General features: G+C 47.8%; 1 protein-coding gene across 2 annotated transcripts in view; it reads left to right on the top strand.

Moving 5' to 3' along the window:
- Positions 1-2,475: 2,475 nt before the first annotated feature.
- The window catches only part of rffl (ring finger and FYVE-like domain containing E3 ubiquitin protein ligase), a 47,061-nt gene continuing 38,583 nt past the window's right edge, over positions 2,476-10,953 (top strand). For both annotated transcript variants that reach the window (XM_079574926.1, XM_079574925.1), the window contains exon 1: positions 2,476-2,712. The gene's annotated coding sequence lies outside the window, so the exon portion shown is untranslated. The remainder of the gene's footprint in view (positions 2,713-10,953) is intronic.

The following is a 10,953-nucleotide window of genomic DNA, read 5'->3' as shown; positions in this document are numbered from 1 at the left end:
AACTACGCCCAGCGCCAACTCTCCAGGATCAACCATGAACCATATCACCCTGTTACATTTAGTCCTGACTCTGGAACCACCAGGAGGCCCCTCCCCTCCCTGAGATGGTTCACACGGCTGTAACAAGTCAGAGATGGACTTTGGTGCTAAACCATGAAAATACTTTATTTTTAAAAGTCTATTCTCTGAGTGAAGCCAGTGCAGAGACCGGAGCACTGGACTAATATGGTGGTGTTTCCTGGTTCTGGATGTTCTGCAGCTCCTGGTTCTGGATGTTCTGCAGCTCCTGGTTCTGGATGTTCTGCAGCTCCTGGTTCTGGATGTTCTGCAGCTCCTGGTTCTGGATGTTCTGCAGCTCCTGGTTCTGGATGTTCTGGATGTTCTGCAGCTCCTGGTTCTGGATGTTCTGGATGTTCTGCAGCTCTGGCTGGTTCAGAGAAGCCTGGGAGCAGCCGGTACAGTCGTCTCACCTGCACATGGATCAGTCTCTCTCAGTCTGGTTCTGACTCTGTTCCTCTGATCTTTCAGATGTAAAAAGCTGCTGATGTTGTTGCTCTGATGAGGCTGTTTAAGTTCAGGTCTGAGTCCAGGATCACTTCTACATTTCTAACCTGATTGTTTGGTTTTAGAGAGAGAGACTCGAGGCGACTGACTTTAACATTAACCCAGTGATTTCTCTCTGACGATATCGAGGAGAAGATCTGTTCTCTCTTTTGTTCATGGACTTGCTAATGCTGGTCTCCTTCCTGAAGCCGCTGTCCGAGAAAATACTTTAAATATTGGATTAAAACATATTTTAACTTCAGCCAAACAAGAAACAAAACTGAGTGAAACATTAAGTTAAAAGACTGGTGTTTCTCAGTCGTCCAGGTGGTTTAACAAGACTCAAAAAAGGGTGATTTGATTTAAATTGACGTTGCTATTTTGACACTTTTCTTTTAAGCTTTGAGATTTGGGTAAAGCTCAGTTATGGCTCAGGGTGAGAGGCTCTTCCAGAATGGACATGTCCAGTTTTAGAAAGTCCAGTTGTGTTGATTCAGCCTTTATTGAGTCTCGTTCACTGAGGTACATGTTCAGCGTCTCAGCAGAGACGCCCAGACTGATCCACCACACCTCCTCCAGCTGTTCTGGAGGAGGTCGGGTTCCCCCCAGAACAGCTGGAGGAACCCGACTTCCTCCAGCTGTTCTGACCCCGAGGCCACACCAGGCCAGCTCGGAGACAGTGGCTGTTTCTCCATTGCGAGGATCCGTCCTCCGGCCCCTTGGTTGTCGTCCTCGGTGGCGGCTCCTCCAGAGCGGCTCCTCCAGAGCGTCTCCGCCCCCTCGAGCTCAGATGGAACGGCCTCCGGAGCGGCTGCGTCAGGTCACGTGTCAATCTATGCTCATTAAAACAACTGTTTTATGAATAACAGAGGCAGGAAACTGTTTATGTGGAACACAACTTTTATTAAAGTGAGTTCAAACTAATAAAGTTTTGCGAGAAAAGAAAAAAGACACTCTGCTGCAGTGCATCATGGGTAATTTCAGCTCTCCGAGGCAGCGGAGGATCCACTGCTGTGGAGCTGCGAGGGGGCGAGTGCTCCAGGTGAAATGGAACCACTTGGCGGTGCTGTGATGACGCGAATGACGCCCGAAGTGGTCGAGACGCCGAGGATCCTGGACATTTGGAAACAGCCAGTGGCTGGGTTAGGCCTTGTCCCACTAGGACATGCCTGGAACACCTCCTGCGGGAGGCGACCAGGAGGTATCCGGAACAGATGCCCGAGCCACCTCAGCTGCTCCTTTCCACGTGAAGGAGCAGCGACTCTACTCCGAGCTCCTCCCGGGTAACTGAGCTCCTCACCCCCAGCCACCCTGCGGAGGAAACTCACTTCGGCCGCTTGTATTCGCGATCTCGTCCTTACATGTGGGGGGACATGGAGGAGAGGCTAAAGGCTAACAACATCTGTGCGTGACTGAGCGTAAGACCAGACAGGTACGAATCAACTGGTCTAAGCTCAGGTGAAACATCTCATCATCTCAGTGAATCTGCTCCTTTAAACGACGCCATGAAATGTGTGAAACAAAACAAAACATGTGGAAACAAAGAATGTGCAGAAAAAGTAACAATTTTAAAGAATCTGTTTCATATTTGATCAAAATGAAGGTTTCGTCGCTTCATTATTAACTCAAAGCGGAAAAATTAACAATTATTTTTACTCCAGAAACCGATACTTCATTAGCCTCAGTACAAGTAATGATAGAACAAATACATGTACTTGAGTAAAACAAATACTTGAGTAAAACAAATACTCGAGTAAAACAAATACTTGAGTAAATGTACCTGAGAATGAACTGCCTCTGGTTTGAGTTTACATCATAGTTTTAGTTTTACGTCGTGTTTAATATCGTGGTCCAGGTGTTTTTACGTGACGTGCTTCAGGTGAGCTCCCGCAGGTGATGACGTGATGACGCTGTTTATTGTTATGATCTGACTTCCGGGTTCAGTCTTGTCGTTACTTCGCTCTGAACTTTTCCCCCCTGAGTTCCTTTGGCCTTTAGCTGGACTTTACCCCCTCTTTACCCCCCCTTTACCCCCCCTTTAGCGCGGCCCGGCCCGGTCCGCCCCCCCCGGCCCCTCTCCGCCTCGTTATGCCGCTTTGGTGACGCTTTTTTCCGGCTGTTTTTGACTGGAAGTCCGGGGTTAGCTCCTGCTAGCCGCTTAGCTCAGAGGTAACTGAACTTTATTCACTTTTCTGATTGTTTCTGACCAAAAACACGGCTCTCCTGTGCTCGTTGTGCTCGTGTCCGCTCTCACGGCTGTCCCGGCTCTTTAGGAGCTTAAAACAGTTTCATTTTGTAACTTAATAGTTCGCCTGATGGAGTCGGAAGTATCATAAAACTCCACTTCCGGATCCCATTTAAATATTTCACGTTTTTAAGCTTCGTGCTGTTGCTGTGGGCGTGTATGTTTGTCTTCAGCGAAATAAAGCGCATTAATATTTACAGACTGATGTTGTGTCGGATTCGTCTGCCGTAAAAACCCGTTTATGATCGACGTGACAAACGCAGAGCGAGTTTAAAAAGTGAAAGCTCCGTCACGCGACGCCCGTGGAACGTTTACCGGAAACGTTAAAACCGTGTTATTGTGAAGGCGGTATTGAACGATCATTTGAGTTAGTGTACTTAAAAAAAAAAAAATGTTTAACCTCTTCCCCCCCGCCTTAACCGAGTCCATTTTCTCCAGGTCGGCTTTACCCAAATCTAAAGGCTTCTTGACTGGAGAGCAACACTAACGCCCCATTTTTTTGTTGCTTTTTCATTGTGTTTTCGTCTCTTGTTTTTCATGCTATTGTTTTTTCATCGCTTTTTTTCATTGCTTTGTCGTCACGTTTTTGTCACATTTTGTTGTGTTTTTGTCACTTTTTTTGTTGCTTTTCCAGCACATTTTTGTTTTTGGACGCTTTTCTTTTAACCCCTTAACTCCCACCTGAACCGAGCACATTTTCTCCAGTTTGGCTTTACCCCAATCCAAAAGCTTCTGGGAAAAAGGTGAGAAAATAGCAACAGAACTGAGACGAAAACAGGCCCAAAAATTGACAAAAAATGATAAAAATGTGATAAAAATTGGACCAAAAAACAACAACAAAAATTAGACGAAAAAATGACAAAAAGTGTCAAAAAATGACACAAAAAAGTGACAAAAAAGTGACAAAAAATGATAAAAATGTGACAAAAAAGTGACAAAAAGTGAGAAAAAAATGACACAAAAAAGTGACAAAAAAATGATAAAAATGTGATAAAACTTTGACCCAAAAAAATGACCAAAATTAGACGAAAAAATGTCACAAAAATGACAAAAAAGTGACAAAAAAGTGACAAAAAAGTGACAAAAAAAGTGACAAAAAAGTGACAAAAAAAGTGACAAAAAAGTGACCAAAATTTGACCAAAAAAATGAAAAAAAAATGTCACAAAAAATTAGTTACAAAAATGAGTTGAATACCCAACAAAAAAATGATGGAAAAAAAATGTGCTGACGTGAGGAAAAAGATCGTCTCGGTTCAGGCGGGAGTTCAGAGGTTAAGCTTGTAGATTTGGGTAAAGCTTACCGGGGGTGAGGGTAAAGTGAGAGGTCAGACCGGTGGCCCCTCTGTGCTCCTCCAGAATGGACATATGGCCGCCGCTGGCTTTACCCAAATCTAAAAAATCTAACGGTTTATAGTGTATAGGCCAGAGTGATGACTCATTTGAAAGCTAAGACCTTCTTGATCTTGTTTTTTTCAACGCTTTTTTTGTCCCATTTTTAAGGCATTTTTTGTTGTGTTTCTGTAAGTTTTGACACGTTTTCATTGCTCTTTTGTCGACTTTGTGTTGATTTTCATCCATGTGTGAGCTTTTAGATTTAGGTAAAGCCGAATTGGAGAAGCTGCAGTTGTTTGGTGAGAGGTTAGTAAATAGCGCCCTCTAGTGGATGAAAACAAAGCAGTTAATTCTAAACTCCTGTAAAGGTAATAAAATAACACAGTTTTCAGGAACAGGAAGCAGCGCCTGGACCTTCGTTTAACAAACAGACTTTTACTTTGAAATGTTTTTGTTTTTCTTAGACCAACTTCCTGAACCTGTAAAAACTCTCAGATTCTGGAGCACACGTTCAGCTCTTCACCTCCGACCTTAACGAGCACATTTTCTCTAGTTCAGCTTTACCCAAATCTAAAAGCTCACAGCCTGTAGTGCAGCATCACACCTCATTTGAAAGCTCAGACCAACCAGACTGATTCATTTTTGCTGCTTCTTCGTCGTCTTTGCTTTTTTCCTCATGTTCTCGTCACATTTTAGTCGCGTTTTTGTGGCTCTTTGTCGCTTTGTTCGAGAAGCGTTTAGATTTGGGTAAAGCCAAACCGGGTTCGGGCGCGGGTTAAGAGGTTCCTTCTCTGCCCACTTTACAGACTTACTTTTACTTCTTTCAAAGTAAAAGCACGTCTGCAGCTCTGTTATAACAAAACATGTATGAACAAATATGTAATGACAAAAGACTACTTTTACTACGACTGTGAGTACTTTTCCTGGAGTACTTTTCCTGGAGTACTTTTCCTGGAGTACTTTTCCTGGAGTACTTTTCCTGGAGTACTATTCCTGGAGTACTATTCCTGGAGTACTTTTCCTGGAGTACTTTTCCTGGAGTACTTTTCCTGGAGTACTTTTCCTGGAGTACTTTTCTTGGAGTACTTTTCCTGGAGTACTTTTCCTGGAGTACTTTTCTTGGAGTACTTTTCCTGGAGTACTTTTCTTGGAGTACTTTTCCTGGAGTACTTTTCTTGGAGTACTTTTCCTGGAGTACTTTTCCTGGAGTACTTTTCCTGGAGTACTTTTCCTGGAGTACTTTTCCTGGAGTACTTTTCTTGGAGTACTTTTCCTGGAGTACTTTTCCTGGAGTACTTTTCCTGGAGTACTTTTCTTGGAGTACTTTTCCTGGAGTACTTTTCTTGGAGTACTTTTCCTGGAGTACTTTTCCTGGAGTACTTTTCCTGGAGTACTTTTCCTGGAGTACTTTTCCTGGAGTACTTTTCCTGGAGTACTATTCCTGGAGTACTTTTCCTGGAGTACTTTTCCTGGGGTACTTTTCCTGGAGTACTTTTCTTGGAGTACTTTTCCTGGAGTACTTTTCCTGGAGTACTTTTCCTGGAGTACTTTTCTTGGAGTACTTTTCTTGGAGTACTTTTCTTGGAGTACTTTTCTTGGAGTACTTTTCCTGGAGTACTTTTCCTGGAGTACTTTTCCTGGAGTACTTTTCCTGGAGTACTTTTCCTGGAGTACTTTTCCTGGAGTACTTTTCCTGGAGTACTTTTCCTGGAGTACTATTCCTGGAGTACTTTTCCTGGAGTACTTTTCCTGGAGTACTTTTCCTGGAGTACTTTTCCTGGAGTACTTTTCCTGGAGTACTTTTCTTGGAGTACTTTTCCTGGAGTACTTTTCCTGGAGTACTTTTCCTGGAGTACTTTTCCTGGAGTACTTTTCCTGGAGTACTTTTCCTGGAGTACTTTTCCTGGAGTACTATTCCTGGAGTACTTTTCCTGGAGTACTGTGCAGGAACTGTCCGAGCTCTCAGTCGTGCAGGAACTGTCTTAGCTCTCAGTCGTGCAGGAACTGTCTTAGCTCTCAGTCGAGCAGGAACTGTCTTAGCTCTCAGTCGTGCAGGAACTGTCTGAGCTCTCAGTCGTGCAGGAACTGTCTTAGCTCTCAGTCGTGCAGGAACTGTCTTAGCTCTCAGTCGTGCAGGAACTGTCTTAGCTCTCAGTCGTGCAGGAACTGTCCGAGCTCTCAGTCGTGCAGGAACTGTCTTAGCTCTCAGTCGTGCAGGAACTGTCTGAGCTCTCAGTCGTGCAGGAACTGTCCGAGCTCTCAGTCGTGCAGGAACTGTCTTAGCTCTCAGTCGTGCAGGAACTGTCCGAGCTCTCAGTCGTGCAGGAACTGTCTTAGCTCTCAGTCGTGCAGGAACTGTCTGAGCTCTCAGTCGAGCAGGAACTGTCTTAGCTCTCAGTCGTGCAGGAACTGTCTGAGCTCTCAGTCGTGCAGGAACTGTCTGAGCTCTCAGTCGTGCAGGAACTGTCTTAGCTCTCAGTCGTGCAGGAACTGTCCGAGCTCTCAGTCGTGCAGGAACTGTCTGAGCTCTCAGTCGTGCAGGAACTGTCCGAGCTCTCAGTCCTGCAGGAACTGTCTGAGCTCTCAGTCGTGCAGGAACTGTCTTAGCTCTCAGTCGTGCAGGAACTGTCTGAGCTCTCAGTCGTGCAGGAACTGTCTTAGCTCTCAGTCGTGCAGGAACTGTCTGAGCTCTCAGTCGTGTAGGAACTGTCTTAGCTCTCAGTCGTGTAGGAACTGTCTTAGCTCTCAGTCGTGTAGGAACTGTCTTAGCTCTCAGTCGTGCAGGAACTGTCTGAGCTCTCAGTCGTGCAGGAACTGTCTGAGCTCTCAGTCGTGCAGGAACTGTCTTAGCTCTCAGTCGTGTAGGAACTGTCTTAGCTCTCAGTCGTGCAGGAACTGTCCCAGCTCTCAGTCGTGCAGGAACTGTCTTAGCTCTCAGTCATGCAGGAACTGTCTTAGCTCTCAGTCGTGTAGGAACTGTCTTAGCTCTCAGTCATGTAGGAACTGTCTTAGCTCTCAGTCGTGCAGGAACTGTCTTAGCTCTCAGTCGTGTAGGAACTGTCTTAGCTCTCAGTCGTGCAGGAACTGTCTGAGCTCTCAGTCGTTCAGGAACTGTCCGAGCTCTCAGTCGTGCAGGAACTGTCTTAGCTCTCAGTCGTGCAGGAACTGTCTTAGCTCTCAGTCGTGCAGGAACTGTCTTAGCTCTCAGTCGTGCAGGAACTGTCTTAGCTCTCAGTCGTGCAGGAACTGTCTTAGCTCTCAGTCGTGCAGGAACTGTCTTAGCTCTCAGTCGTGCAGGAACTGTCTTAGCTCTCAGTCGTGCAGGAACTGTCTTAGCTCTCAGTCGTGCAGGAACTGTCTTAGCTCTCAGTCGTGCAGGAACTGTCTTAGCTCTCAGTCGTGCAGGAACTGTCCGAGCTCTCAGTCGTGCAGGAACTGTCTGAGCTCTCAGTCGTGTAGGAACTGTCTTAGCTCTCAGTCGTGCAGGAACTGTCTTAGCTCTCAGTCGTGTAGGAACTGTCTTAGCTCTCAGTCGTGCAGGAACTGTCCGAGCTCTCAGTCGTGCAGGAACTGTCTTAGCTCTCAGTCGTGCAGGAACTGTCTTAGCTCTCAGTCGTGTAGGAACTGTCCGAGCTCTCAGTCGTGCAGGAACTGTCTTAGCTCTCAGTCGTGCAGGAACTGTCTTAGCTCTCAGTCGTGCAGGAACTGTCTTAGCTCTCAGTCGTGTAGGAACTGTCTTAGCTCTCAGTCGTGCAGGAACTGTCCGAGCTCTCAGTCGTGCAGGAACTGTCTTAGCTCTCAGTCGTGCAGGAACTGTCTTAGCTCTCAGTCGTGCAGGAACTGTCTTAGCTCTCAGTCGTGTAGGAACTGTCTTAGCTCTCAGTCGTGCAGGAACTGTCCGAGCTCTCAGTCGTGCAGGAACTGTCTGAGCTCTCAGTCGTGTAGGAACTGTCTTAGCTCTCAGTCGTGCAGGAACTGTCTTAGCTCTCAGTCGTGCAGGAACTGTCCCAGCTCTCAGTCGTGCAGGAACTGTCCGAGCTCTCAGTCGTGCAGGAACTGTCTGAGCTCTCAGTCGTGCAGGAACTGTCTGAGCTCTCAGTCGTGCAGGAACTGTCTTAGCTCTCAGTCAGGAACTGTCTTAGCTCTCAGTCGTGTAGGAACTGTCTGAGCTCTCAGTCGTGCAGGAACTGTCTTAGCTCTCAGTCGTGTAGGAACTGTCTTAGCTCTCAGTCGTGCAGGAACTGTCCCAGCTCTCAGTCGTGCAGGAACTGTCTTAGCTCTCAGTCATGTAGGAACTGTCTTAGCTCTCAGTCGTGCAGGAACTGTCTTAGCTCTCAGTCGTGTAGGAACTGTCTTAGCTCTCAGTCGTGCAGGAACTGTCTGAGCTCTCAGTCGTTCAGGAACTGTCCGAGCTCTCAGTCGTGCAGGAACTGTCTTAGCTCTCAGTCGTGCAGGAACTGTCTTAGCTCTCAGTCGTGCAGGAACTGTCTTAGCTCTCAGTCGTGCAGGAACTGTCTTAGCTCTCAGTCGTGCAGGAACTGTCTTAGCTCTCAGTCGTGCAGGAACTGTCTTAGCTCTCAGTCGTGCAGGAACTGTCTTAGCTCTCAGTCGTGCAGGAACTGTCTTAGCTCTCAGTCGTGCAGGAACTGTCTTAGCTCTCAGTCGTGCAGGAACTGTCTTAGCTCTCAGTCGTGCAGGAACTGTCTTAGCTCTCAGTCGTGCAGGAACTGTCTTAGCTCTCAGTCGTGCAGGAACTGTCTTAGCTCTCAGTCGTGCAGGAACTGTCTTAGCTCTCAGTCGTGCAGGAACTGTCTTAGCTCTCAGTCGTGCAGGAACTGTCTTAGCTCTCAGTCGTGCAGGAACTGTCCCAGCTCTCAGTCGTGCAGGAACTGTCCGAGCTCTCAGTCGTGCAGGAACTGTCTGAGCTCTCAGTCGTGCAGGAACTGTCTTAGCTCTCAGTCAGGAACTGTCTTAGCTCTCAGTCGTGCAGGAACTGTCTTAGCTCTCAGTCGTGCAGGAACTGTCTGAGCTCTCAGTCGTGCAGGAACTGTCTTAGCTCTCAGTCAGGAACTGTCTGAGCTCTCAGTCGTGCAGGAACTGTCCCAGCTCTCAGTCGTGCAGGAACTGTCTTAGCTCTCAGTCGTGCAGGAACTGTCTTAGCTCTCAGTCGTGCAGGAACTGTCTTAGCTCTCAGTCGTGCAGGAACTGTCCGAGCTCTCAGTCGTGCAGGAACTGTCTTAGCTCTCAGTCGTGCAGGAACTGTCTTAGCTCTCAGTCGTGCAGGAACTGTCTGAGCTCTCAGTCGTGCAGGAACTGTCCGAGCTCTCAGTCGTGCAGGAACTGTCTGAGCTCTCAGTCGTGCAGGAACTGTCTGAGCTCTCAGTCGTGTAGGAACTGTCTTAGCTCTCAGTCGTGCAGGAACTGTCTTAGCTCTCAGTCGTGCAGGAACTGTCTTAGCTCTCAGTCGTGCAGGAACTGTCTTAGCTCTCAGTCGTGCAGGAACTGTCTTAGCTCTCAGTCGTGCAGGAACTGTCCGAGCTCTCAGTCGTGCAGGAACTGTCTTAGCTCTCAGTCGTGCAGGAACTGTCTTAGCTCTCAGTCGTGTAGGAACTGTCTGAGCTCTCAGTCGTGTAGGAACTGTCTGAGCTCTCAGTCGTGTAGGAACTGTCCGTGCTCTCAGTCGTGCAGGAACTGTCTTAGCTCTCAGTCGTGTAGGAACTGTCCGAGCTCTCAGTCGTGCAGGAACTGTCTTAGCTCTCAGTCGTGTAGGAACTGTCTTAGCTCTCAGTCGTACAGGAACTGTCTTAGCTCTCAGTCGTGCAGGAACTGTCTGAGCTCTCAGTCGTGCAGGAACTGTCTTAGCTCTCAGTCGTGCAGGAACTGTCCCAGCTCTCAGTCGTGCAGGAACTGTCTTATCTCTCAGTCGTGCAGGAACTGTCCCAGCTCTCAGTCGTGCAGGAACTGTCTTATCTCTCAGTCGTGCAGGAACTGTCTTAGCTCTCAGTCGTGCAGGAACTGTCTTAGCTCTCAGTCGTGCAGGAACTGTCCGAGCTCTCAGTCGTGCAGGAACTGTCTTAGCTCTCAGTCGTGCAGGAACTGTCTCAGCTCTCAGTCGTGCAGGAACTGTCTGAGCTCTCAGTCGTGCAGGAACTGTCCGAGCTCTCAGTCGTGCAGGAACTGTCTTAGCTCTCAGTCGTGTAGGAACTGTCCGAGCTCTCAGTCGTGCAGGAACTGTCCGAGCTCTCAGTCGTGTAGGAACTGTCCCAGCTCTCAGTCGTGCAGGAACTGTCTTAGCTCTCAGTCGTGCAGGAACTGTCCGTGCTCTCAGTCGTGTAGGAACTGTCTTAGCTCTCAGTCGTGCAGGAACTGTCTTAGCTCTCAGTCGTGCAGGAACTGTCCGTGCTCTCAGTCGTGTAGGAACTGTCTTAGCTCTCAGTCGTGCAGGAACTGTCTTAGCTCTCAGTCGTGTAGGAACTGTCTTAGCTCTCAGTCGTGCAGGAACTGTCTGAGCTCTCAGTCGTGCAGGAACTGTCTTAGCTCTCAGTCGTGCAGGAACTGTCTGAGCTCTCAGTCGTGCAGGAACTGTCTGAGCTCTCAGTCGTGCAGGAACTGTCCCAGCTCTCAGTCGTGCAGGAACTGTCTTAGCTCTCAGTCGTGCAGGAACTGTCCGTGCTCTCAGTCGTGTAGGAACTGTCTTAGCTCTCAGTCGTGCAGGAACTGTCTTAGCTCTCAGTCGTGCAGGAACTGTCTGAGCTCTCAGTCGTGCAGGAACTGTCTTAGCTCTCAGTCGTGCAGGAACTGTCTTAGCTCTCAGTCGTGCAGGAACTGTCTTA

The sequence above is a fragment of the Gobius niger genome (assembly GCF_951799975.1).
Source record: "Gobius niger genome assembly, chromosome: 1".
Lineage (NCBI taxonomy): Eukaryota > Metazoa > Chordata > Actinopteri > Gobiiformes > Gobiidae > Gobius > Gobius niger.
The sequence above is the reverse complement of the archived record's forward strand: the minus strand, read 5'-3'. Positions and strand labels throughout refer to the sequence as shown.